Source organism: Apodemus sylvaticus, chromosome 5 (genome assembly GCF_947179515.1).
Source record: "Apodemus sylvaticus chromosome 5, mApoSyl1.1, whole genome shotgun sequence".
In the NCBI taxonomy this organism is placed as follows: domain Eukaryota; kingdom Metazoa; phylum Chordata; class Mammalia; order Rodentia; family Muridae; genus Apodemus; species Apodemus sylvaticus.
In genome coordinates, this window is record NC_067476.1 from 117,906,457 (window position 1) to 117,933,386 (window position 26,930).

General features: G+C 38.7%; 1 protein-coding gene and 1 non-coding gene across 3 annotated transcripts in view; one reads left to right on the plus strand and one right to left on the minus strand.

Annotated features, from left to right (window-relative positions):
* Positions 1 to 26,930, plus strand: part of Plcb1 (phospholipase C beta 1) — a 699,616-nt gene that overhangs the window by 237,503 nt on the left and 435,183 nt on the right. The gene's annotated exons all lie outside the window — the stretch shown is intronic.
* Positions 9,974 to 10,080, minus strand: LOC127686634 (U6 spliceosomal RNA). The gene has a single exon (XR_007978216.1). It is a non-coding gene; the product is annotated as a U6 spliceosomal RNA (small nuclear RNA).

Below are 26,930 nucleotides of genomic sequence, written 5' to 3' on the forward strand. Positions count from 1 at the left end.
TTCATCACAAGCTGCAGCAGCTATCCTGAGACTTGGAGACATGAAGTCACAAAGTTTTGTAGTACTGGTGTGCTATGAGTACTTCTGCATCAGGCCTGACTCACATGTGTGTCTACTGAGATGTGGGCTGAGGAAGATGCTCCTCTGATTTTGTCCTGGGATCTCTTTGGATATGTTTTGTGGTCAGCTAGCTCATGGCAGGTCAAGAATTACCTCCACTGCTCTGTACGTGACCCACATTCCTTTACAATTGACCTAGCCAGATCATGTTCTCATGGTGACAGAAGACATAACACTAAGGCCTCTTAAGGTGTGTAGCCTCCATCCAAAAAGGTACTTCACCAATTATGCCACATTCTCAATGCCAAGGTAAGTTTCTAGTTTGCCTTAAATTAGAGTGGCAAAATTGACTACCCCTTAATACAAAGACCAAGTCATAGTGATGGAATGGCTGGATAATATGAAAAGTGAGAGTTTAGGCCATTTTTGCAGTTAATGTTTTTCTTCCAGAAGATGGATGCTTCCACCAATGTTAGAGCCACCTAGAACTTGGGCCTTCATTTTGTGTTTGTAGCTTTGCTCTTGACAGTGCCAGTTGACAAAGCCAGTTGTTCCAAACTATTATAGAATTTAGAATCATAAAATAAAAGTCACCACTGCTAGTTTATTCAATATTATCATTTCAACTATTTATATTTATTTATTTATGTGTGTGTTCATGTTTATGCATGCATGAGTTTGCATGCATGTGCTACCAAAAAACATGTGGAAATCACAAGGCACCTTGTGAAAATCTTTTCTCTCCTACCACGTGGGTCACAGAGATCAGCTTAGGTAGTAGTCACTGCCTGCTGTGGCTGCTGCTGCTGCTGCTATGGGTTGCTTTTGTTGTCTTTATTGTTGTGGTGTTTTATCTACGATCACAGTATTATTTTTGTCTATTTTACCTAAATGTTGGAATGCTCCACAGCAGTGGATCATTCATATCTCTACCTCAGAAAACAATACCTTAAAGTGTGCCTGGTCATCCTGAGTACTTCAAACTGAAAGCCATTGGAAGGCCTCAGAAAGCCAATTCTCTTTTTGACCTCCTGTCCTTTCTCTTGCTACCTTCTTTAGCAACCTTACAATTGATTTTCCTCAAAGTCAATCTTAGAAACACCAATCTCTGGCTGAAAAGAACAGAGTATAGAGGTGCCAAGAGAGATGTGATAAAGTCTAAAGGTGATACCTTCCTGAATGGGACTCTAAGACCTGTACGGGACATTGGGTTAAAACCGAGGAAACAGGTGGACTATAGTTAAAAGACAGTGGGAAGCTAGGTGTGCTGAGTACCCTTTTTGAGTGAAGACATTTACAGAAATCTAAAATGGATGCTCTAAGCTAGTGGTTCTCAATTTTCCTTATGCCATGACCCTTTAATGCAGATCCTCAGGATATAATGACCCCAAGCATAAATCTATTTCATTGCTACTTCATAACTGTAATTTTTATTCTGTTTTTTTAAACACCAACATTGTATCTTTTATTTTCTATCATGTAATTTTAAACCTCAAAATATCAATAGTCAACAGAGTAAGACATTCGGTGCAAAGACTCTACTAGGCCCATGTCTGCAGAGAGCAGGCCACATGGAATACACCGTGCCAGTCTAATATCAACTTCTCTTTTGTTCTTTCTAATGCAAGTTCAAGGGTATCTTCAAAAACTGTTCACTTGTAAACAACACGAATCAAAATAGAGTGAGGTAATTGCAATGTAAATATCTGATTTTCTGATGGTCTTAGGCAACCCCTGTGAAAGGGTCGTCAACCCCCAAATAGTTATAATATACAGGTTGAGAACCACAGCTCTAAGCTAATGAAAATTATAAATTAAAAGAGTTTGCTTCCTTTGACCAGGCTTCTTAGTTTTAAAGTCAGATTCTTGGTTTTCATTATACTGCCTGTTTGAAAGTGAGGATCCTGCATGTGAATCTGCAGGGGGGTGAATGCAGCACTTTCTCGGAATGGTGATTCTTAGCTTTGTGTAATGTTACACCTCTGGGCTTATTAGCATTTTTTTCTAAGTAGCTGAAATCACACTGTTAAAAAGTCAACTGTTAAGAGTCTATTTTCAGCTGTGCCACTACCCAGCTGTGACATGTGAGACAAATTACCTCACATTCGTCATTCTGTCTGCTGATGCCACACACACCGCTGCCTGTTCAAGGCACTGGAGAGCTGTGGATATCTAGCAATGTGGTAATTTTGTTTTTCTACTGCTGATAGTCATGTGATTTCATTACTAATTTTCATGATTCATGTTCTAGTTTGATAAAGACTCCGAATATAAGCTATAGTTAATTTCCTATCAAAAAATCTAATTATGGATATTTTTCAACAATGTTGGGCACTGAAAAGATTTTGAATGATCTTTAGAGTCAAGTAGCATTTTAGTGAGACATAGATTGATGGAGAGAGATCATCTAGTTGCTATATGGTCCTAGTAAATCAGCAGAAGTCATAAGAATACATAGACATGAGGGTTGACCTGTGAAGCAAGGCATATTGGGGACTCTTGCAGGGCTAGGAAGTAGTTTTCTGTGATAACATTCAGCTCTCTACATGTAGGGCTCTTTTCACAAATATGGACCTCACAGAATTGAATAGACTGCTGGGAGCTGACCGTGCTTCAGTATGGCATTTGTCCCAATACAACTAGAAATACATATAGAGATCCCAGACCTCTAGGAATATTAAATTTAGGAAAAAAGTTCCATGTCTTCTAGGACAGGTAAGTAAGAATTTGACCATACAGATCTTCAAGGCTATTAAGGCTGGCATTGACAATAAGGAATATATAAATCAACAGTCATTTAAGAGACTGATGGAGCTATGAGAAAATAAAGCTGAGGAATAGGGGAGAGGGTGATGGGAGATATGTTTGGCCTGGGGCATTCATATTTCAGTCAAAGGTAAATAATAGGTCTATTGACTTGACATCTGCAAATAATAGAGTTAATAAGCTAATAATCTGACATAAATTCTTATTGTAGCTAAATTTTCATGTCAGACTATTTTCAGTTGTTTATACAGCTTCCAATTTTGTGGACAAGTAGCCCCCCAAACTATAAAAATAGACTTCTGTTACTTTAAGCCACAGAGCGGGTAGCAGTTTCACAGCAGCCACGGGAAGTCCATGCTATTGATTTTAGTATCCTTCCCCCATGCTTCCTGCTGAGCACACATGTACAGGCATGTAAATGCCAAGTCATGAATTCTGTGTTGATTAGGGCCAAGTGTTTTTGTAAAAGAATTGCTTCAAGTTACCCTTTAGTAAGCGTATGAAATCAATCATGTTTCATACATCTTTACCCAATGTTTGTAATTTATACCTTCCTGGTGTGTGTGCTATAGTAACATTTACTCTTTCTATTAGCATTTTTGTAATAAAAATATACACAGTGTATATAACTAACTATTGAATTTGTTGTGTATTGTATAGCCACTTATGTATCACTTTATTAACAGCCTACTTTTATTTAGTTACTGATTTTTAAGATTAACTCTTGGTGTCTGTGTGGATGTGTCTGTATACAGGTGTGTACACACATGCATATGCATATGTAAAGGAATGCAGGTGCTAATGGTAGATCATAATGCCAGTGTGTTTTATCTTCTGGAGCTAGAGTTACAGGTGGTTGTAAGCCAGCCACCTTGGCTGCTAGGGACAGCACTTGGACTATCTCTCCAGTTCTAGTTCAAGTTATTATAATTTTAAAAGATGTAATGAGACACAGTTTACCAAACATGTGAAACCAGCCACATATTCTATGGACTTTCCTGTAGATCTTGGAGTTGTTAATTTCAACTTGGAAATGTTGCTCCTTGGAGATGTTCCAAGGTTGCTCTAGCCGACTTTGGAAGGATTGACAGAGAAGGTATTTTTACCAGTGCCTCTCTGCAAAGATGGCATCCATACAGTTCAATTCTAGAACTTTTATTTGTTGTGTTTATATATTTTGAATCTTTCAGTTTTAAAAACATTTCCCTGTCTTCAATCAGATGTAAAAACTCAAAATATATTGAATAGCATCCTATGATCTTCCACAAGTGTTGCCTCTGATGTAGCCTGTCACCAGCTGAAACTTTTTAAGCTGAATGTCATCAAACTACCATCCAACAGTTTGTAATATGCTTGGAATCTCTTTCTTGTCCAGAAAGATTGTTACGCTTTAATCAGTGCTGAAAAGTGAGTAGCATTTTCAACTACCTAAAAGATAACTGGCTACATGAGATAGAAAAGGAATCATTTTTTTTTTTTTTTACAGAAAAGAAGATGGGGAGAACATGGGTAGAGCACAAAAACAAATCTTTATTTTTTTTGATAGTCTTTTTTCCTAAGTCTTCGTATTAAGGGATAAATGCTGACTTTTTTTTAGTTACTAAAATCAAGAATTATTACAATAGCTTCTATAAGAAGACACTGAGGATATTTAAAGCTACAAGGAAATTCAATGTATTTTCCCCAAGCCGTCTATGAATTGAGATTTTATATATATATATATATATATATATATATATATATATATATATATATATAATTAAATCTGCCTAAACAAACCAGCAATGAGTAGTGAAAAGCATACTCTTTTCATGGTACATGCACTTGAAATGATGAGGGAAATAGAGAGAAAGTAACAAAGAAAAAATCTGAAGAAACAACAGTCAAGAAGTAGTGTTATCTGAGACCATTGCCCAACATTTCAAACAATTCTATCCGACAAACTTTCTACACTGCTATAAATGTTCTTTGTCTATGTAGTTCAGCAGCCACTAGTTCTATATTGCTATAGAACTTCTGAAACCTGACACCTGTGATCAAGGAAATGAGTTTCTAGTGGCAGAACTCATAAGCTTTACCACTTAAAATATGGCCTAGTGCAAGGGTCATCCCAGTCACCAGGGAGTTCATCAGTACTGCAGAATCTTGACTCTTACCCGAATGGACTGACTCAGAATGTGCATTGACAACATCTCCTGGCAAAGTGATGTACTCCCGAAAGATGGAGAAACCCTGCCCTCCAGCAATGTTCATTTGCTAATTAATCACCCATGGAAAGACACTGGGGATTTTGATTTTATTGTGGAGGAGTGAGGTTTCTCTGTAGTGAATGATGAGGAGGGTTTGAATGGATGTTAGGGTTCATTCTTGAGACCAGGACTTTAAAAGCTATCCTTATAAAGTTTTGAAAGCTAAAAGCCAAAAGATAAAGAAACAGAAATCAAAGAGAATTACTGTTTTCTGAGATTGTTGCCCCAATATTTCAATCAACTGTCATAAATGCTGGGACTAGAAAGTGACTTGATGGAATGGTTGGTTGGGTCCCTGTTTAACAAGCACTTATCTTAGAGTTAAACACGTAGATACAGTTCAATTTAATAAGTAATAATAAAAATGCCCCTGAACTCCTGGACAGTCCAATTGTAATGAGATTCTTTAATTGACTTGAAATTTAATTCTTATCCTCTGTTCCCAAGGGAGTCACTTATACTTTGCAAGGAGACAGGATGTCTGAGCAGAAAATCTCATGGTAGAAAATATCAATATGTCAAATTCTATAGGCCCATTTCCTATTAGTGATTGGTAATGTTTTGCAGCAACATGTTTTAGTGTAGACAGGAAGGATCCTCAGTCCCATCTCTCTCAGAAAACCAAGCCCACTACACCGCTTCAACAAAGATATTGATCTGAGGTTACCCGGCAGAATCATGGCAACCATCCTCAGATACCAGCGGGGAGTAGATCTCCTGCTTCAGCCTGACTCATGGCCAGTTCTTTAGTGAAGTCACCCCCATTTTTTTATAGGTCAGGTGTTTTGCTGAGGTTGGCTATGAAGAATGTCAGAACTAGATTTATCTTGTCTTCTCCACAGCTCACTTAGCTTTCTCTTCCGCTGTCCCTGAACTAGAGTCAACAGATCCCTGCAGTAGAGGTCATATGTTACCACCAGCTCCCGTGATTTTTTTTTAAGATGTAATAACCTTGATTCCAGAACACTCTGAGTGGGACCAACCATGTGTCAGCTTTATTAGAGCCTAGCACCATCTTCAGTTTGCGTCCAAGGGTCAGGAAGTAGACAATGTCTGTCCATGTTTGCACAGCTTCAGAGGAGTAGATCTGCTTGTAGTCAGCCTAGAAATGAATGCTGAATCATTTTAGTCCTCATTTATGGTTTTAGAATGAAATACAGGTAGAATTTAAAGAACATGGAGTTTATTTGGCTTGTTTACTTTCATTTATTTGGTAGAAACAGGGGTGTCAGATGGCAGTACGCTAACTAGTCCTGGGAGGCAGCCTTCTTTTTGTGCTTCATAATGTCATATGGGATGTCATAGCAATGGTTCTCAACCTCTTGACAAATATTTACATTACTATCCATAACGGCTGCAAAATTACAGTTATGAAGTAGCAACAAAATCATTTTATGGTAGGCAGTTACCACAACATGAGGAACTATATTAAAGGATTACAGTGTTAGGAAGGTTGAAAGAGAATTCTTCACTATGGGTCTTTCTGCTCTTGTTATAATGACAGCGTGAGACCCTACTTTTAAGACCTCACCTAATCCTAATAGGCTCTCAAAAGCCCCCCAGCTATATTAATATGAGTTGGGAGTGCCATACATTTCCACCACAGCAGTAATTGCAGAAGAGTTTTTCCTGGAGTGCAATTCCCTTAGCTATGTACTGTTGGATCCTAACAAAGCTTCTGTGGCTCTTTTTCTTTATAAGATTATTTATTTATGATAAACTACTTTCACTGCCTTGTATGTTTTTAAACATGTTTTAAAACATCTTTAAATTTTGAAAAAAATGTGTTATGATGAAAAAAAATCTTCATTTTTATTACTGTACAGCAATTTTTGTCTGTAACTTCTTGTCTAAATATATCTGGATTTTAATACAACACTGAGGACTCTAGAATTTTTCTTGGCCCTAATACAATTATAACTTGGTTCTGGAGAGAGATGGGTCTCAGGTTTCTCCATTGTCTATTGGCCCTGTTTTATTACCTTCCTACAGAGAAGAAGGTAACAAAAGACATGAGGAACAAAAGACATTTCTTATAGCTTCAAGAGACTTATTTCTTTTTTTAAAAAAATCTTCGCTGTATGTAAAATATTTTGTATTTTTCCACAAAACTTCATTAATGTAATTTCCACTTGATTATTGCAGCTAATGATTATGTAAGCATCCTTGCTCATGTAGAAAATTGAAGATGTTAAAATGGCCTTTAGTCTTTTAGAAAATGAAATTAAGCTGTTTTGGTATATAAAATTCAGCTTGTAACACTTTGAATACAGTGCTTGGCTGCTTTAATGTGACACATAGTCCTTCGCTGTGGCATCTGCTTTAGGAATGGGCTTTGTAAAACTAAATGAGCTTATATGTTCAGAAATGTCTGGATTTTCAGACTTGAAACACTGCCTGCTCAATAAAAGGTCTCTCAAAATATTAATGATTGTTATGCATTCTCATGGAGGCAATAGTATTAAAGTGGAACCAGCTCTTCCAAATTATAGTTTACTTTTACTTAAATGTATATGGATCCAATCTGTCAAAATACTTACAATTTAAAGGGACCTAGCTTCATTATCTTAATGTTGAAATAAGAGTGTCCTTGCTCTTGTGTCATAGATCATGGATTGCTATAGCAGTGGCCATATTATATACAATTATTGTAAATGCAATTACTGACTAGAAATGTGCCTGTCAATGCTGCATTATTAAATAAGGTCACGGTAGCAAATCTGCTTCCTGGTTCTTGCCAGCTCGAAGATCCATCTAGGACATATGGTTATACATTTTTATAGCACAGGAAGGAAGCCCTTGGTTTCTACCCTATCAAATATGGGTAGTAATTTTTTCTACTCAAAGGATTAGAATTAAAAGAGAGAAGCTTCCAGTCAGCTAAAGGTGAACAACTGAACAGAGAAGCTGTGTGCTGAAAGGTGCCTACCTTTCCTGGTCTGTAGCATCTTCTCTTCCTGGGATACTCAGAAAGACAGAATGTGAGTTTGTAATTTCTGAATATTCTGTGAACAAGGCTTATTCATGATCACATAGAACCACAGACATGAGATAAAGAGTATGAGGAATTTATTGAAAAGGTATTACAGTATTTTCTTATTATAGCTTTTTCAGTAAATGAGACTTTGCAAATCTTTGTGCCTGTTCATCAGAACAATGCATGTCATAACATGTATAATGTCATTACATGTTGAATGTCATAACATGATGCCAGGCCTGACTTCAGAAATCCAAATTACCTGGGAGAGGGCACTCTACATTAGAAAGAAAAGCAATCAGCTTTGCTATTCACAGTGTCTCAGGCTTCCTAGAAGTGCTGAGTTTTAAAATCTCTTTCTGTTTTAAATGCCTTGGTGGAATAGTCTAGTTCGACAGTTTGGAAAGAAATCTTTAAGTCTAAGCTGTCAGACAGATAACATATCCCCAGCAAAAAATTAAGTGGGAGAAGGGTAGAACTGAGAGAAGTTAGACACAAGCCCCAGCGTTCCCAGGTAGACCAGGAAGAAGGATGTACAGACCCTGCTCGTACACAGCAAAGAAAACATAGACTTTATCATTTCTGGGGCTCATAGTGAATATGCACATGTGGTTGGTGCCTTCCAAGGCTTGCTTTCCATCCAGATCTACTTTTCTTAGTTAATACACTCGTAAGAGTTTATAAGCTTAGTCTTGTTGGTTTGAAAGTTTGTATAACTTGTTTCAAGAAGACAGGAGAAAAGCAAAACAAAGTACGAAATAAAAAATTAAAAAAATAAAAAGGAAGTTTCATTTTCTCACAGTGCTGGAGAACGCACTAAGCTTCTGCATGAGCTGACAAGTGGTTGTCATTGGGCTATACCCTACCCTGTGGTTTTCTTTGGTTTATAAAGATAATAAGATCAAGGATGTCCTCCCTTGGAGCTACAGAAGCTTAGGGTGAAAAATGACTTCTGAGTACCTAACATCTGGTGCATTCATCAGATGTTCTGCAAAGAAAAGCTTTCAGGATCCAATCCATAATAAACCTCCTCTACCATAGTGTGCACTGGGAATGTGACAGTTCATATTAGCACTCTGCTAAGACTGTGTTAAGCAGGCTACTTGGTTATGCCAGTCACACAGGGTTTCTGACTTGAGATCCCATTTCCTGTCAAATGCCTGGGAGTTAGGGGCTTGTGAAGGTTAATTTATATGGTTGACTGTTAAGAAATGCCTTGGGTATGTATCAGTGAGGCAGACTTTGGATGTGTCTATTAAGGTGATTCTAAAGAGGATTTATGTGGATGGAACCACCCCAAGAGTCTAAACACTGGAATGGATAAAAGGGAGGAGAAAGTCAGAGGAGTGCCATCACTCCCCTCTTTTTCTGAGCTTCAGCAATGTGAGCAAGCAAACTTTGTGTTCCATTTACCACCTCACTTCTGCCACCGTGCCTTCCCATCATGAATTATGCATTTAGACTGTGTGTCCAACCATTGGTCTTTCTCTCTTTTTTTTCTCTGTTTTTACATTTTGCATTTGTTCCTTTTTTTATTTACTTTTTAATGTTGAATTGTAGGAACTACTATATTGTCTGCAAACATTTACTTTTTTATTCTGAAGATCGATTGACAGTCTGTTCTGAAGTTTCTTTTTTTATATTTTACTTATTCTTTTTTTATTATTCGATATAATTTTTTATTTACATTTCAAATGATTTCCCCCTTTCTACCCCTCCACTCCCCGAAAGTCCCGTAAGCCCCCTTCTCTCCCCCTGTCCTCCCACCCACCCCTTCCCACTTCCCCGTTCTGGTTTTGCCGAATACTGCTTCACTGAGTCTTTCCAGAACAAGGGGCCACTCCACTCCTCCTTTCTTCTTGTACCTCATTTGATGTGTGGATTATGTTTTGGGCATTCCAGTTTTCTAGGTTAATATCCAAAAAATATGCAACGCTTCACAAATTTGCGTGTCATCCTTGCACAGGGGCCATGCTAATCTTCTCTGTATCGTTCCAATTTTAGTATATGTGCTGCCGAAGCGAGCACTTGTTCTTTCTCTCTTATTACTGCTTGGAAGACAGTTCTTCATATTAATGAGAAATGTACTTACACACGTGTATTTAATTCAAACTTGAATTTTTTTCTTGCAACCTTCCTGTGTCAGCTTCATTTCTTTCTTGAGCAGCAGCAGCAGCAGCAGCAGAAGCATGTCTAATGTTTCTTAGAATACGTCAGGCTCAGGTGAAACCAAACAAATAAGCATCTATATTTTAGGAAGAATCTCATAGAATTTATATTCATGTTAAAATTTGACAGTCATGGGCCTTGTATTTATTCTGTTTTACTAACTTCATGTCCATCAGGTTAGGTACCTCCTGAGGAAACCAGTATGGAAATAGCCAGTCTTATCAGCGTGTCAGTGACTTTGCTGATGTGCCATGATTCTTGGATTAGACAAATAGACCCACTGCATTTGTTTAGCGAAGTTGTGCGTAGTGATACTCTATATTACAAATCACAGACAGACAGGCAAATGAGCTGGTGTCTTTTCTGGGGCACCATGATAGTCAGTGGTGTTTGTAAAACCAGGTGTATTTAGCGAAAACAGAGTATGACTGACAGTTTGAGACAGATGGCATAGATAAAAAGAGGGCAGAGCGGTTCACAATTGCAGCTTGCTGTTGAATATATGATTGATAGTACTTTCATGTGTGATTGTTGGTTAGCTCTGACAACTGAGGGGCATTTACGGGGAATCAAAGCCATCACTCATAATTCAAACTCCTGCAGAAATACACATTAGACCAAGTAAAATGTATACAGATGTCTAAAAATGTGTATAAGAGAGAGTTTCTTTTCAGGGTTAACAGTGATCTCTATCTTGATATGGGCTGTCCATGAATATATGCATTCATCAAACTCAGTGAATTATTAACTTAAGATCTGAATATCTCACTGAATATTAATACCTCAGTGAAAGGGAAACATTTGTCTAATGAAACTAGGCTGCAGCTGATACTAGACACAGCCATATGGGCTGGCAAGTTCACTTTCATGGTCACACAGAGGCTTTTAGCGTATGCAACAAGGGTGATTATACTGATCTCATGGGCATCCTGATTAGAGATGCCAACTCTCCTAGGAGCTGGGTTGCAGTAACAGAGGGTGTAGTTGCATAAACTCTGGATGTGAACCAGCCAGGTTCAATCTGGCTTTAGTCACCATCAATCTAAGGCATAACCTTTATACACTGTCATTTTCTTATCTGTGAAAGGACACCAGATGAAACATGTCTTTTAACAGCATGTTTTGAAGGCTGGATAAAGAACATGTAAAACTCTGTATATTTATTAGACAGATAAAGGGTATAGAGTAAATGATCCTATACCATTATGACCTCAACCAGTTTGATTTTCCTAATGTTAAGAATCACTATTTAAGATGAATTATTACTAGGTGGGCCTGATACTGAATTATTGAGTTACTTTTTTTGCATAGTATTGACAGTTACCAGTCAACCTATTCATAAGCCTCAAGACATAATGAGTAATCCATTTTGGTAATCACTCTACTCTGGAGGCAGTAGGGAAGGACATGACATGAAGATGATTAAAAATAGCATGTTGAATGGACAAGCAAGTGAGTGACACTTAAATAAATCTTGGAGGTGTTGGGTGAGGGGAACTATAATTGGACTGTATTGTACAGAAAAAATCTATTTTCAATAAAATAAAGAGAAATAAATGAATAAATAAAACTTGTTCTTGAAGTGGTCCCATGAATGTAGTCTTAAATTTTATGAATTATTCTTTGACAGTTTCCTAATGAATATTACACACTCTGATTATTCTCACCCTCTATCCTCACATTCCCAACAAGCATTCTTCCCTACTAGTCTCCTCCCACTTTCATGTCCTTTGCTCTTGATTTGTGATGACAAAGCTTAATGGGGCCATTACCTGTCAAAGGATATGGAGCTCTCCAGTAGAACCTGGTAGGCTCACTAGTAGACACACACTTTAGAGAATGATTCGCCCTATCTTAGCATTCACCCATAGCCAGTAAGTAGCTCCTGCGAGACCATTGAAGCCAGGACTTCTTTCTTATCCATAACTACTGGCAGGCCCAGGTTTGTGCAGGTCCCCATATGTATAACAGCTGCTGTGAATGTTTTCATTGCAAAGTCTGTGTCATACCCAGAAGACAAGCTTTTGCATTCATCCTTCCCATCATATAACTCCTACATCCTTTCCTCTTAGGTACTGTACCCTGGACCTTAGAAGACATAGGATCAAGGTCCTTCGAGTGCTCAGCACCCAACAGTTGCTTATCCTCAGCATTTTAAGAAGCCCCAAGTTGCTGCACTCACTGCCTTTCACTGCAAAGAGAAGCTAATCTGACAGACGCTGAGAATAGCATATGGCAAGGAATATAAGCATAAATATAAGGCAGTTTGATGCCATGTGAATTTATCGAAATAACAGCAGCATGCTTTTGCTGCCCCCATAGCCCATGATTTCCCCAGCTATAGGCTTTTCACTAAGTTTATACTAACAGACATGAATTCTCTCACATGGGATGGGCCTTATATTCCCCCAGAGACCAGTTGATTACAACCATTAACAATCACACTAATCGTGTTTGGATTTCCCTGTCCTCAAAACTTTGGTTTGGCAGGACTTGATATGATTTGTTTTCTTAATAAAGACCACAATTGCTGGAGTGAGAAGGAATCTCAGAAGAGTTTTGATTTGAATTTCCCTGCAAATGTTAATTAGATTTCTGTGTGCTTCTCATGTGTACTGACCAGTAGATGAATGTCTTTTGAAGACAGGTATCTACTTTAATACTATCAGAGAAGTGTTTCAGGTGTTGAGAAGGAGACAATAATTAGAAAATTTATTGTTCTTCCATGTGGAGGGAGCTGTCAGTGCAAAGGCCTGAAACTAAAGCGATTAGATCTTGTTCCAGTATCTAAAGGCTCAATTTACACCACAAAAATACCTGTTTTAGGCATACATTAGAGACAGTCTGGCATATAGCTCATTGGTAAAGCACTTGCCTGACATGGGCAAAGCTGTGTTCAGTTCCCCAGACACACTAAATAGATAATATACCTATTGATCTACATTTAAAAAGAAAACATGCTTTAGAGCTTCAGAGCCAGGAACAGTGGTGCCAGACTGTACTAGCAATACCCAGATGCAAAAGCAGGAGGATTGTGGGTTTGAGGGCAACCTGGCCTACATAGCAAGCTGGAAGCTTTATGAGGAGACCCTGCCTCAAAAGATTGACAACAAAACCCAAGTATAAAAGTTTAATTAAGATATGAATTTATTACAGCCTTCCATTGTGCTAGCTTGACTGTTCTCCTCTTCAGGATAGTACACCAGCTGAGATCAAAACAATTTATACTTAGTTGGGATATAAGCCATATTAAGAACAGAAAAATTTTGACCTTCAAATCTGGCAAGCATTGTGCTTCTATTAGGCCCTGCACCTGCCATCATACTCCATAAGTCAGGGGCCTGCTCATATTCATCTGTGTATATCTCGGAGCTTCCCAAAGAAGCACACACACACACACACACACACACAACTTTTGTAGGTATATATGCATGCACACACAAATAAGTACATAGTAATAATGGATGTTGAATTTGCTTTAAGTACCATGTGTTTATAAAATAAGTGACTCAGGGCAAGATTTACAACACCACCAAATATGCCATGGTAAAGATTCACTTTGAATCATGCAACACCCATTCAAATGTTTGTTTCCTACAGGCTCAGATGACATTCACATACTGGAAGCTGACAAAGTATTTGTATAACTATACACAGTGTTCATTGACTTGTTTAAACTAATTTACTTTTTGTGGATTCCTCTCAGGTAACACTACTTCAGTATGGAGGGGCCCTTTCAACATCCACTAAGTGTTTTACTAGTAAAAATATTCTATGTGATAAAACCACCATATCTGAATTTTTTTCCTATTTCTAGGAGATGGCTGTCTTGGCTGCCATCTCTCTCTGTCAACATCATCCTATAAACAGAGTTGGGCAAAGTTTTTCAAACATTAGGATTTAACTATCAAAATATGAAGTATTTAGCAAAGGTTCCACTTCAGTTCAATAGTCAGTTCTTCTCTAGGGTCAGATTCATATACGAAGAACCACATATAGGACTGAACCATATGTATGTATGCACGTGCTTGCATGTTCACACACACACATGCACACGCGTGCGCACGCGCACATGCACACACACACACACACACAAGGACTTTTATCATTTCACTCAAAGGGAAGAAACTTATGCCTCTCCTGGCCTGTTCAAGCTTCCAGCATGGATTCCTTGAGTCCATTATTAAATCAATTGGTGAGTATGTGAACACAGCTATGATGCTGTGACAGTTATCTACCAATGACTAATGAGAAGGTAACAAACATGGAAAGTATAGATGTCCTGGACAAAGGGATGGTTGATATTTCACAGGCTGGGTAAGATGTCATCATAGAACAGAAAACTAAATAGAACTTAAAGTGTACAAATGTTTAGGATAGTTTTTAGTTTGTATTTTTGCATAAAGGTTTACACTCATCCTCTGAAAGGGCAACTATAGTGAGGTGCTTATCCATGCTCCAAAGAAACCATCAAGTCATCCTTGATGGCGCCTCTTGGTCTGTAGAGAGCATCAGACTTTGCCCACCCCCACCAGACCTTGGAACCTTTTAAAATACCAATCTGGATTCGACATGTCAGTGATGGGTCTGAGATTATAAAACCTTAATCAGGCCCTAGGAGATGCCATATACCACATGAATGGAAAAGGCCTAAAGCTCTAAATGAAAGTTTATACTTCTCAGCACACTGATTCCTCCTCCTCTCCCTCCTCCTCTATCACTGGTTCTTTTCTTTTTCCCTAAGACAGAGCCTAGTGTGGCTTAGGTTGGCCTCATGCGCTACACATAGTTTAGAATGACTTTGAGACCCTCTGCTGCCTCTACTACTCCCAGATTGCTGTAAAATTTCTCTCTCTCTCTCTCTCTCTCTCTCTCTCTCTCTCTCTCTCTCTCTCTCTCTCTCCCTCTCTTTCTCCCTCTCCTTCTTTCTTCCCTCCCCCTCCCTTTCTCCTCCTTCCTCTCTCACACACAGAGTCATGCTCTCATCCTTAAAACATAATTGCATACCTTCAGCCTCTGAAATGAGTGAATATAAATTCCTAAGACAAGGAGAACCAATTCCCAGCTAAGCTGGTCAGAGTGCAGAATAAAGGGCACCACACTGTCAGCATCAGTGCATGTGAGTGCTAAGGCTTTGTTTTTTCTCTGCATCTGCAGGGGGCTAGAGTGTCCTGTACACATTGCATCCAATTTTCTGGGGGAAAAGTTTCAAAAGCCATATCCACAAGAGTGCACTTCTCTCTGCTTTTCAAACTAGTCTTTTTCCCCCTTGTATTTTGCAGAGGCAGCAGGGAGACCTGCCTAAGCTCACCCTTCTTCTTCTTTCAGCTTTTCACCATGACACATTTCTGGCATCTGTGCTAGCAGATTCTGATTTTATGCCGAGTTGAAAGAAACATAGGAAGCTCTGCTTCATTTCTGCCTGGAAGAGCCAGGGACAGGATGAATTGCCATTTCTTTCCCTGAGACATGGAACAGTGATTGCTGAGAGAGGGGAGGCAGTCCAGGGATCGTTCTTCACAGAGGGCTGGGCCCATGAGCAATGTGCTACTTTAACTCCCAGTAGTTCTTGGACGAGGCTGAAAATAAATCAGAATTGTAAAGGAAGAAGTATTCCATGTTCTCCAGCACTGAGAAAATGGGAGGTCTGTTACAATTAGATTTCCCCCTCTATTCTTAACTCTATCCAAGCACACTAGTTCTCTGCACACACAGAGACTGAGAGTTTGAATTGATCAGCAGAATTGAATTTAAATTCTTCTTTTGCAATCTGAGCTCCAGCCTTCTAAAAATGCAGAGGTAGTAGTCAGAGAGGTTACAGGAAATGAACAAAGAGAGGACTGAAATGAACAAGATTGTGTAGTATTGGTATCCTGGCTAGTTTTATGTCAATTTTATACAAACCAGAGTCATTTCAGAAGAAGTAAGAAAACTCCTCCAAAAGATTGACCTATGGAACATTTTCTTCATTGAGGATTGATGTGGGAGGACACCGTTCTCTTTGGACAGTCCCATCCCTGGGCTGAGTCCTGGGATATTATAGAAAAGCAGGCTGAGAAAGCCAGTAAGTGTGCTCCTCCAGAGCCTCTCCTTCATTTCTTCCCTTGAGTTCCTGGCCAGACCTTTATGGATAATGGTCTATAAGCTGTAAGGTAAAATGAACCCTTTCCTCCACCAAGTTCCTTTTCACTGTGGTATTTCATTTTAGCATAGAAATTCTAAGACACTGAAGATTTTTGTTAAATAAATGTATTTAGCTGTTCCTAACTTAGATACAGAAAAATATATGAAAAGATACATGTTAGTTGCTTAAACATAGAGACATTTTCCTGTTTCTGTGTCTTACGTTTCTTCAAACTCCAAATACAGACAGAATTTATGATATGTAGATAGAGATTATCAGAACATTAGAAGAAAAAAATCAAACAGGGTAAAGACAGCAGCAGATAATAAAAGGGAAAACTGTTAAAACGAGATGATTTTTATAATAATTCAAGAGAAACTAGACATGTCAGATTTGTAGCCTAAAGCAAAGAAAGATGAAAGTCTGGTTAGCTCTCAGTCAGAAAGCTTAAGAGAGAAACTGGCTTCTAGAGATTTGAAGATGTAAACTTTGACTCTCTCATCAAATGTGGCCATTTTGGGTTTTAAAACAGCCATCAGATGGCATTTAAATGTGACTATGGCAGTAGAGAGAGCTGTCTCTTGAGGGAGACACTTAAAGAGAGACCAAGAGCATTTAAACAAAATGAAGGCAGAAGGACCAAGTCTAGAGCAGTGATTCTCAACCTGTGCTCCTCTATTATAGTTCCTCGGGTTATGGTGACCCCCAATTATAAAATTATTTTTGTTGCTTCTTTATTACTATATGCTTGCTACTGTTATGAATTATAATGTAAACATTTTTAGAAATAAGTTGTGACCCAGGTTGAGAACCTCTCATCTAGAAGAATATCAGTAAAAACCCAGGTCTTGAGTAGGGGAAGGAAACTGGCTTGTTGGCACACTTGTAATATGCCTAAGGCAGATGAATTAGGACTTTCAGTCTAGCCTCTGCTACCTAACAGCACCATGTCTCAAAAAAATCAAAGCAAATCAAAGAAAATCCACAGGTAAGATTGGTTTTCAAGCCATTTAGATAAAAGAAAAGAAAACTATGTAGGAAAAATGTGTTGTATCAATTTGTGTTGGTTTGAATAGGAATGGTCCCTATAAGACTCATGTGTTTACTCCTGGGCATATACCCAGAGGATTCCCCACCATGTAATAAGGATACATGCTCTACTATGTTCATAGCAGCCCTATTTATAATTGCCAGATGCTGGAAAGAACCCAGGTATCTCTCAACAGAAGAGTGGATGCAAAAAATGTGGTATATCTACACAATGGAGTACTATTCAGCCATTAGAAACAATGAATTCATGAAATTCCTAGGCAAATGGATGGAGCTAGAGAACATCATACTAAGTGAGGTAACCCAGACTCAAAAGGTGAATCATGGTATGCACTCACTAATAAGTGGATATTAACCTAGAAAACTGGAATACCCAAAACATAATCCACACATCAAATGAGGTACAAGAAGAAAGGAGGAGTGGCCCCTTGTTCTGGAAAGACTCAGTGAAGCAGTATTCAGCAAAACCAGAACGGGGAAGTGGGAAGGGGTGGGTGGGAGGACAGGGGGAGAGAAGGGGGCTTACGGGACTTTCGGGGAGTAGGGGGCTAGAAAAGGGGAAATCATTTGAAATGTAAGTAAGTTATATCAAATAAAAAAAATTAAAAAAAAAAAGACTCATGTGTTTGAATGGTTGGGCCACAGAGAGTAGTGCTATTAGGAGGTGTGACCTTGTTGGAGTAGATAAGACTGACCTTGTTTGAGGAAGTAAGTGTGTCAGTATGGGGGGAGGCTTTGATATCTCCAATGGTCAAGCTCTTCCCAGTGTGGCACACAGTCTCCTTATGTTACCCGAGGATCAAGATGTAGAGTTCTTGATGCTTCTCCAGCATCATGTCTGCCTTGTCTCCTGCCATTATGGACTAATGGACTAAACCTCCAAAACTGTAAGCCAGCACAAATTAAATGTTTTCCTTTATAGGAGTTGCTATGGTCATGGTACTCTTCACAATAATAAAACCCTAACTAAGGTACAATTAAAGGGCAGAATTATTACTTTTGGTCTATATTCCCTGTTCCAGGGGTACCAACATTAAATTGCAAAATGCTATCAAGTCCAATGAGAAAGAAATTGTGTCAGATTAAATGGCATGTCAGCTATTTACACTGGGCTTGCAGGGGTGACTATGGAAGCAAGTTGTCTGAGTTATTTTGGAGAATGATGGTGGGAAGAGTCAATAAATTTGATCAAATTCATTCAAATTCTGTGGATTGCCTCTGACATTTTTTAATAAGGGAAAAAAGAATCAGTTTGAATTTTATCCCATGACAGTTAATATGAAACTTGTGGGTTATAGATCAGCTCTGCTACCATTGGGGGTTTTTGAAAGAGAGGGGCTTCTTCAAACCTCCAGAACAATTGCAGAGAGAAGATAGGAAGTCTTGTTGATGGATCCTGTACTTAATTGTCTCTTATTCTCTTCTTCCCTAGAATATGACCCAGGTTCTGGCCACATTTTTTTTCTGCCAGCCTTAGGTAGCTAAATTGTACCTAGCTACTACAAGTATATTAGTTCCCTTATCTGTGGCTTAGGACATCATTGTTGGTATATGACTTCTCTGGGAAGTTTGTTTCTGTTCACCACAGATAGAGGGACTAATAGTGGCCCAAAGGGTACAATACCAGCTTGTCTGAATCAATGATTTTATTGGGATTATTTACTGGGCCATGGGCACCATGTCAGCAGTTCCATCACCCAAGAGTCTCCTTTTGTTCAAGCATTTAACAGCTTCTGTCTACTTGGAGGGGGGGGGGGTGGGATTCACGATCCTGCAGGAGGGAGTGCTAATAGACCCATTCTAGTGAAGGTTTGGTGAGAGGGATCTCTGCTGCTCCAACCTTGAGGAAACAGCCCCATGATGTTGCTCAATAATGATCCAAAAATATTAAAAAGAAAATTCTCAAAATATCAATTTACAAATTTGAAATCACATGATATTCTGATTAGCAACATGATAGTGATGTATCCACCCTGTATATACTTTCTACCCTTTAAACACTTCATAGCTATCCCAGTTATGGGACTGACTCTTGGTGAGTCACAGTGCTTAAGTTTACTGAGTGATACTATTTTATTTGTGGTTTCAATATATGAGAGAGATCTCTAAAATATGTCCTTTAAGTAAAAAAGTGAAAGTTTCTAAGGAAAGGGTATAAACCATAGTTGAGGTTGCTAAGATTTACAGTAACAGCTAATATTATTTGTGAAATTGGGAAGGGAATCAATCTAGTTTTGCTGTAGAAGCTTTGACTATTAAAGTTCAAGGCACACTGCGGGGCAAGTGTTTAGTGTGGGAAAGGTGTCCTAGGGTGTGTCTGTAAGTAGGTGACACAATACCACAACATGGACAGGGTCTAAGACCATCTGCAACAGTCAGTGGGATGCTCTGAAATGCGTGCTGGGGAGCTACTGTACCTACTCATTCAGCGCTGATTGGTGAGTCAACTAGTTGTATTTTTTTCCCTTTATAACTTCTCAAATAATTAAATGAGATAACTCATGATGTGAAAGGAAGAGAATTTCCTGGCAGATTTAAAATAAGAGTACATCTTGTTGTCCTTGATGTTAGCCCAACAATGATGTTGCCGTCTATCAGTTTTGAGCTTTGACCCATTTGTGGGTTATAAATTTAGCTTCCTGTGTTGTATTCACAATAAACTAGAAGAACAACACACTAGAATAAAGTTCATCATAACAAAATATCAGAATTTATCAGCTAATGAGGCTGAATGAAGTTCTGCGACTGTTTCTTGGTTACTATGTCCTTGTTTGTGTGAGTGTATTGAGAGACTAAAGAAATGCATTTCATAATGAGAAGTATGGTGAAAAAAACACTGATCCACATGAACACTTTTCTGTCGGGAACATTCACAATGGAGATTTACACAGTTAAAATGCAAGGAAGAGCGTCAAAATACACAGGAATCAAGTATTCACAGGCATTTTACTGTTGCTTTGTTTGCAACACTTGGGCTTAAGGCTCATTTTTTTTTTATGATAGGCCCTCTACCACTGAGTTGCACACAAGTCCTACCCAGGCATTTTAATTGTTTCAGCTGCCAAGTAAGACAGGTATTAAGTTCCACCAGGTTTATGGATGAAACTTATGGCTTCCCATGGTGAGTCCACTGTGAGAGATTTAAAAGATTAACTACTTTGAGCTTGCCCAGTTGTTTGTTAGATGTCAGACAGCCTGGATGTGAGCATGACTCAGATTCAGCCATACTAAGTAAATGTGTCCATCAGTCAGGGACCAGCTGCCAGGTCGGACAGAGAGAACTGCAAGTATGATATTCATCACATTGTATGATGAAGCCCGAGGTCTTGACCTGAGAGGGAAGGTGTAGGTTTGGAGACAATGGCCTCAGGTGTGAACCAGAACAGCACCCAATCCCAGCAGTGCCATGCCTTGGAATAGAATTGACCCCAGACTCACTGAGAATCAAGTCTTCCAGACACATAGATAAGGCATTTCGCTGGATGATATTAGCATTCAGACTGCCTCCAATTGAAACCTTTCAATGAATAAACGAGAAGAAATACTGCATATATATGCACATATCAAAAAAGAAGAAAAATATAGAAATCATATGCATAAATCAAAGCAAATCCTTTTGTGCTGTTTCTTTTAATTGACTTGATGTAGAACTGACTTTCTAGTATTATTTATTTTATCCTATATTTAATTAACACAGTATGCTATATATTTATAAACATGTTGACACTTCCTGTAATGCAAATATAGACATTTGAAAAAGCTATATAAGAATATATACACAAAGAATATAAGCACATGGAAATGGTGGTGCTCTCAAGATGAATAATCAAATATCTCATGTTAATGACAACAAGATATCTTTCTTGTTGTCTGTTATCTTGTTATCTGTATGCCTTATCTATTGCCGTGTTCCTCTGCAGGGTGGTACCTTGAAGGAACATCACCTTTTGGGGCTTTAGAGGTAAGGTCCAGAAATAGAAACTGAGGAAAGGGCAGGGGAATTCTTTCCAAGAAATTATAGCAAATGTGTACTTCTTCACTCCAGATGTGGATTTTATTTTGGTTGTAAGGTGTTTTTAATACCATGAACTATTTGCATCCATTTTCAATAGATTTTGCCAACAAATGTGTTTGCTAAACAATTGGTCAGTTCTGGGACGGTCACTGTAGTAAGGGAGAGCAGCCCTTGTTTGGTTATGTACTTACGATGTAAGGGTCTTGAACTTTACATCTAATCATGTACATGTGGCTGTGTGTGTGTGTGTGTGCATGTTGATTCTGCAGACAATGTTAAGTTTGCCAGATACTTTAGGAAGTCAAGAAGATGTACTTTGAAATTTTGAGTATTTCCATAAAGGTCTTAGAAAGAACAAAATATTAGCTGAAATTTAATTTTGAATTGTGAGCTAAAATGACTTTAAGATACTCCAGAATGGGTGATGTAGGAGAAATGTACTTTTCTTGCTTCTCCAAAGCCAGAACCAGGGTTCTGAGAAGCAGCTTTCCCTCGCTGCTTGTGTTCTCATAAGAACAAGGGTCCTATTTTGTTAGGGACCTGCCCTTGCGACCTCATTTAAGTTTAATTACTTCCAGGACACCAGGTCTCCAACTAAGGTCACATTGGAGGCTAAGCTTTACCATGAATTTGGAGGCTACAACTCAGTCAATTAAAGGTTCGAAATGTGAACTAAATGTTAGTCTTGTCAAGTGAGTATGGCTTGCCGGCTGTTCCCCCCTCCCCCCCATCCCGGCTTCCTTCCACTTTCTTGTATGTTTCTTTTCTGAGAAACTTTCCCCATGATCAAAGTGAAAAGTGAAAAGATCACTGAGGTTGCCAACATTAAACCTTTGGATTGATCCAGCAAATTTGTTTGTCGGTTGAGCAAGGAGGAGAGATATCAGTCACATTCACATTCAAAACTAACAGCTCAGAGGTGGAGAAATGCAGCTGGCATGGAAAGCATTTCCTGTATGGGCTTATCTTTAACACTGAACTCACCAATCCTGTATGCTTCCTTCTAGCAGCACCCCTGGGGTGGGGAGCCAGGATAACAGGGTCTCATTGACTTTGTTCTTTGTAAGTTTTCCCACCACATGTGGTATCCATTCATCAGTCCTGGCAGGAACCAGTTTCCCAGAGCAAATGGATTCACCATCATTGGCACAATCAGCTGAGATTAAACAAAGTTCTAATTAGACTCATCAAGGTCTAGTAATGTTGTTATCTTTAGGAGAGTTAAAACAAAACCAGATTCCTTACAATTTCTAATTCCTACCTAGCTTATATTTTGAGAAAACCTCCAAACCTAATGGTCAGGAGCAGAATTCCAAACACCTGGGATCAGCTTTCTTTCTTTCTTTCTTTTTTTTTCTTTATAGATATATTTTTTTATTTACATTTCAAATGATTTCCCCTTTTCTGGGTCCCCACTCCCCACAAGTCCCATAAGCCCTCTTCCCTCCCCCTGTTCCTCCATCTACCCCTTCCCACTTCCCTGTTCTAGAATTCCCCTATACTGTTACATTGAGTCTTTCCAGAACCAGGGGCCACTCCTCTATTCTTTTTGGACATCATTTAATATGTGGATTATGTCTTGGGTTCAAAGTTTCTAGGCTAATATCCACTTATCAGTGAGTGCATACCATGATTGATCTTTTGAGACTGTGTTACCTCACTTAGTAGGATGGGATCCAGCTTTCTAATGATTGAAAAACATCTGTTGTTCTCTCTAATAATGGAAAAGCAAAGAAAACTCTAGGGTTAGGTTCCCCAGAGATTGTTAATGGTGTGCTAGAGAGTTTAAATTTGTGGAGAATATGATAATTTTGATATGCAGTGTGGAAAGTGACTTTCTCCCATATTTTCTGAAGATGTTCTATAAAGAGAAGAATTTTAAATTACAAAGTAAAACATGTACCGCGAAGTGAAATTGCTAGAATCTTGTTCTCTGTGTGACCTTTAGAAAGATCTAGTGTCATGTCCCTCTCTCTTTAACTGTAAAGCTACTGCTCCACAGTGATGTGCGAGCATTATATTAGAACATACACAGGGAACATGAAATGGGAGTTGGCATAGATCAAGTGCTCAGGGTGGGTGTTCTCACCATCACTACTAACATCATTATGATCAACTGGTTTTATCCAGCTCGTAATGTTCTTAGCCTTCTGGTGGAAGCCACTGTGAATAGCCTACAAGAATGGCATAGATGATTTCTGTTTATAAGGAGATTCTCCACCGTGATTAGTTTTGTCAGGGTGACATCTAGAGTAGTCACTGGTAGCATAGGGGACAAAATCTTCTCTTAAAAAGCAAAAATGACTCAGGCTGTCCTATTTTTGATTGTGCCTTTGTTACTAGGAAATTATGAGATGATTTTCAATCATAGTGACTATTAACGTCTGTGGTGTTTATTTCTTCTCTGGTCCTTAGCATTTAATTTTCTGTTATTAAGCTAAAAATCATAAATAGGCATGATTATACATAAGTTGTTTTTAATGAGTCAGGAAGTTCATTAATGATTTCCTAATGCGTGTCCTTGTTCTAATAATCCGTGTGTTCTTCCTGGATTTTAAAGTGTTTTGGGTGGTACAATATCTATCCTATAATTTCTGTTTATTTTTTTCTCCTTCATGTAAAAATTTACTGCATATGTGCCTGTGTCCTGCACACCAGTCACTAAAGGTTCATAATAACTTAGAGTTAGTGCTGTTCTGTATTTAAAGATGTAACTTAAAAATAAGAGCAGGAGCTGCACAAGGGTTTGTAAAGCTATGTGGTCAGTGGGACAGGTGGTTTTTCATGTCTTGTTTATTGCTTTCTCCAGCTGTGCTAGGAACAAATTAGGTGCACAAGTATTATTTGCTCAATGACTTGCTGAACTTGGCAGTTTACATTTATTAAAATATTCAGACAGATATTCAGACAGACAAAAATCTTATATGTTAATGACTGTGCTAAGCATTTCAGCACAAGATATTAAATATAGTCATAAAGTTATAATATTATTGTATTAGAATTCAAATGAAGATTTGAGGAGATTGTAAAACTTTCCTATGAATCAAATGAAGGTCTGCCTGGCCCCAATACCTACCTATGCTCTTTACCATTACCCCCATCTGTGATGGAACTGTTTGTCCCCAAAGATGCAGAAATCAGGGGATAGTGTTTACACTTCATTAGATAATGAAACAAAATTTTAAAAGCAAAACATGGTTACTGGGAGTCAGGTAATCGCCAGCACCCTCATGATTCCATCCTGACTCACATAGCTGCTTGTGAACATAGATAGTTATCTAATGTACATATTACATTCTAATAATAGTTTGTGTCATATTGAGACATGTGCTATAGCTGTAACTCTTGGTTTTATAGCATAAAATATGTCTGTAGTAGAATATCTGCTGAAACACTTGCTGCAAAGTCAGGTAGCTGGGAAAGTAATAAGATGACATATCTACCCAGCAGCCGGAGTTTAGAACTCTTTATTGCCTTGTTTAATTAAAAAAAATTAAATACACTCATTTTCTTATTTTACTTTTTACATCCCAATCACAGCATCCCCTCCTGGTCTGGCCCCTCTCCACAGACTCCCTCCCCTATCCCTCATCCCCTTGTCCCCTGAGGATGCACCACTCCCATATCCCCCACCCTGGCACATCAAGGCCCTGTTGGGTAACAAGCATCCTCTCTCACTGAGGCCAGACAAGACAGTGCTTATTTCTTCTGTAGAGCTACTGTAGAAGAATTCCTAAGCTGCCCCCATGATCCTTTATGACTCTACATCCATTCAATAAGCCTTGTCCTCTGAACATAGAATGGGGGGAGGGGAGGCTTGATTCTAGCTAGTAGAATTTAACACGGGGGAAGAAATGCACAAGTAAAATTCAGGCCAGTTAATTTAGAGTTAATCAAAAGATAAATCTTTCTATGTGGTTCCAATTTAATGAGGTAAAGTCATTTTAAGAGAGTACGTCCTTCTGTGGTGATAGGCTAACTTTGCATATGTTATTCAGTCAGTGACATTGTCATAGGAGATGTGGTAAAAAACAACAAGAACAACAGCAACAACAAAAATCATGGCCACTTCCAAGAATATAGGAGGCTGTTGGGAATAGCACAGTGCCTTCAGCACCTGCAGCTTCTAGCTATAAAGCTAAGGTACATAGTCATAGAGCTTAAGAAATTGAATTCTGCCACCACTCCGACTGGGTTTTGAAGCAGCTTTGTTCTTTGGTGAAGTCTGGAGATGTTAATACAACTGGGCTGACACCTTAATCATAGCCTTATGACATCCTAACAGAAGTTTTAGTAAGGCTATGTCTGGACATCTGCTCCATGGAAAGAGCAAGGTCATGTGAATTGTTGTAAGCTGTTAAATCTGTGACAGTTTATTGCCCAATCATGAAAATCTTCTATGTGTACCTAAGTGACACCCAAGTTGTAATCCTCAGGAGTTAGGTAGCCTTAGTGACAAGGCTCCATTTTTAGAAGGTAAACATTCTCTTAAAGATAAAAGATTCTTTTAAAGATAATTCCCTATCTCCCACTCATATATAGCAAAGATTTTTTTTTTGAGAGAGAGAGAGAGAGAGAGAGAGAGAGAGTGCTGATTTGAAGCAGTCATCTGGTGGTTGAGAAACTCTAGAAAGGAAGGTGAGCTACAGTGAGATGCCCAGAGAGGAGTCATGATATCCCAATGACACACTCTTCACACAAGGAAAACCAGGATGCATTGTCTGGTTCTTGTTGAAGTCTCACCATTGAGAATTTTTAGTTTATGTCAATATACATTGCTTTCAAGCTGTTATTAGTTTGCTTCACTAACTGTAGAATTTTCATTTGTGCTCAGAGAAACATACAAATTAAGACTTCATATTAATTCATTTACAGTCTATATAGCACAGGGATTCCTCATTTAAAATCTATTATAACCACAAAATAATCTATTATAACCCCCCAAAAAACCCACAAACACAAACTCTCTTTTCATTCCCTCTTCTCTCTTTCCTCTTTTTCTACTGTTTCACAGTTTCTTGATCTGCCTTTTCACTCCCATTTAAAATCTCCCACCTATTTTTCAGGCTTTTATTTCTCTAAGTCAAAAGGAAAGAAAATTCCCAGCTTCCACGTGTTTTGTTGTTCTTGTTATTGTTCTTGTTGTTTTGTTTTGTTTTGTTTGGAGCAGCTCAAATCATGTGACAGCTTTTGGCTTATCACGTGGCCATTGAAAGGACTTCCAGCACCAAGATGAAAGGGCTTATAAGGGAGAGTATAGGGGGTTAGGTGAGTGTGGCTAGGCGGCATGGGGGAAGGTGTCCAGGCGGGCTCTACCACACAGACATGGTAGAGAATAGAGTTTATTCAGAGTAGGGGATGGGAGGTAGTGGTAGAGAGAGGCAGAGAGAGGGAGAGAGAGAGAGAGAGAGAGAGAGAGAGAGAGAGAGAGAGAGAGAGAGAGAATAGAGAGTGGAGGCCGGCCATGACCATGTGGAGGGGGGAAGAGCCCCAGGGGCAAAGAGGTGAGAGAGTGTGGGA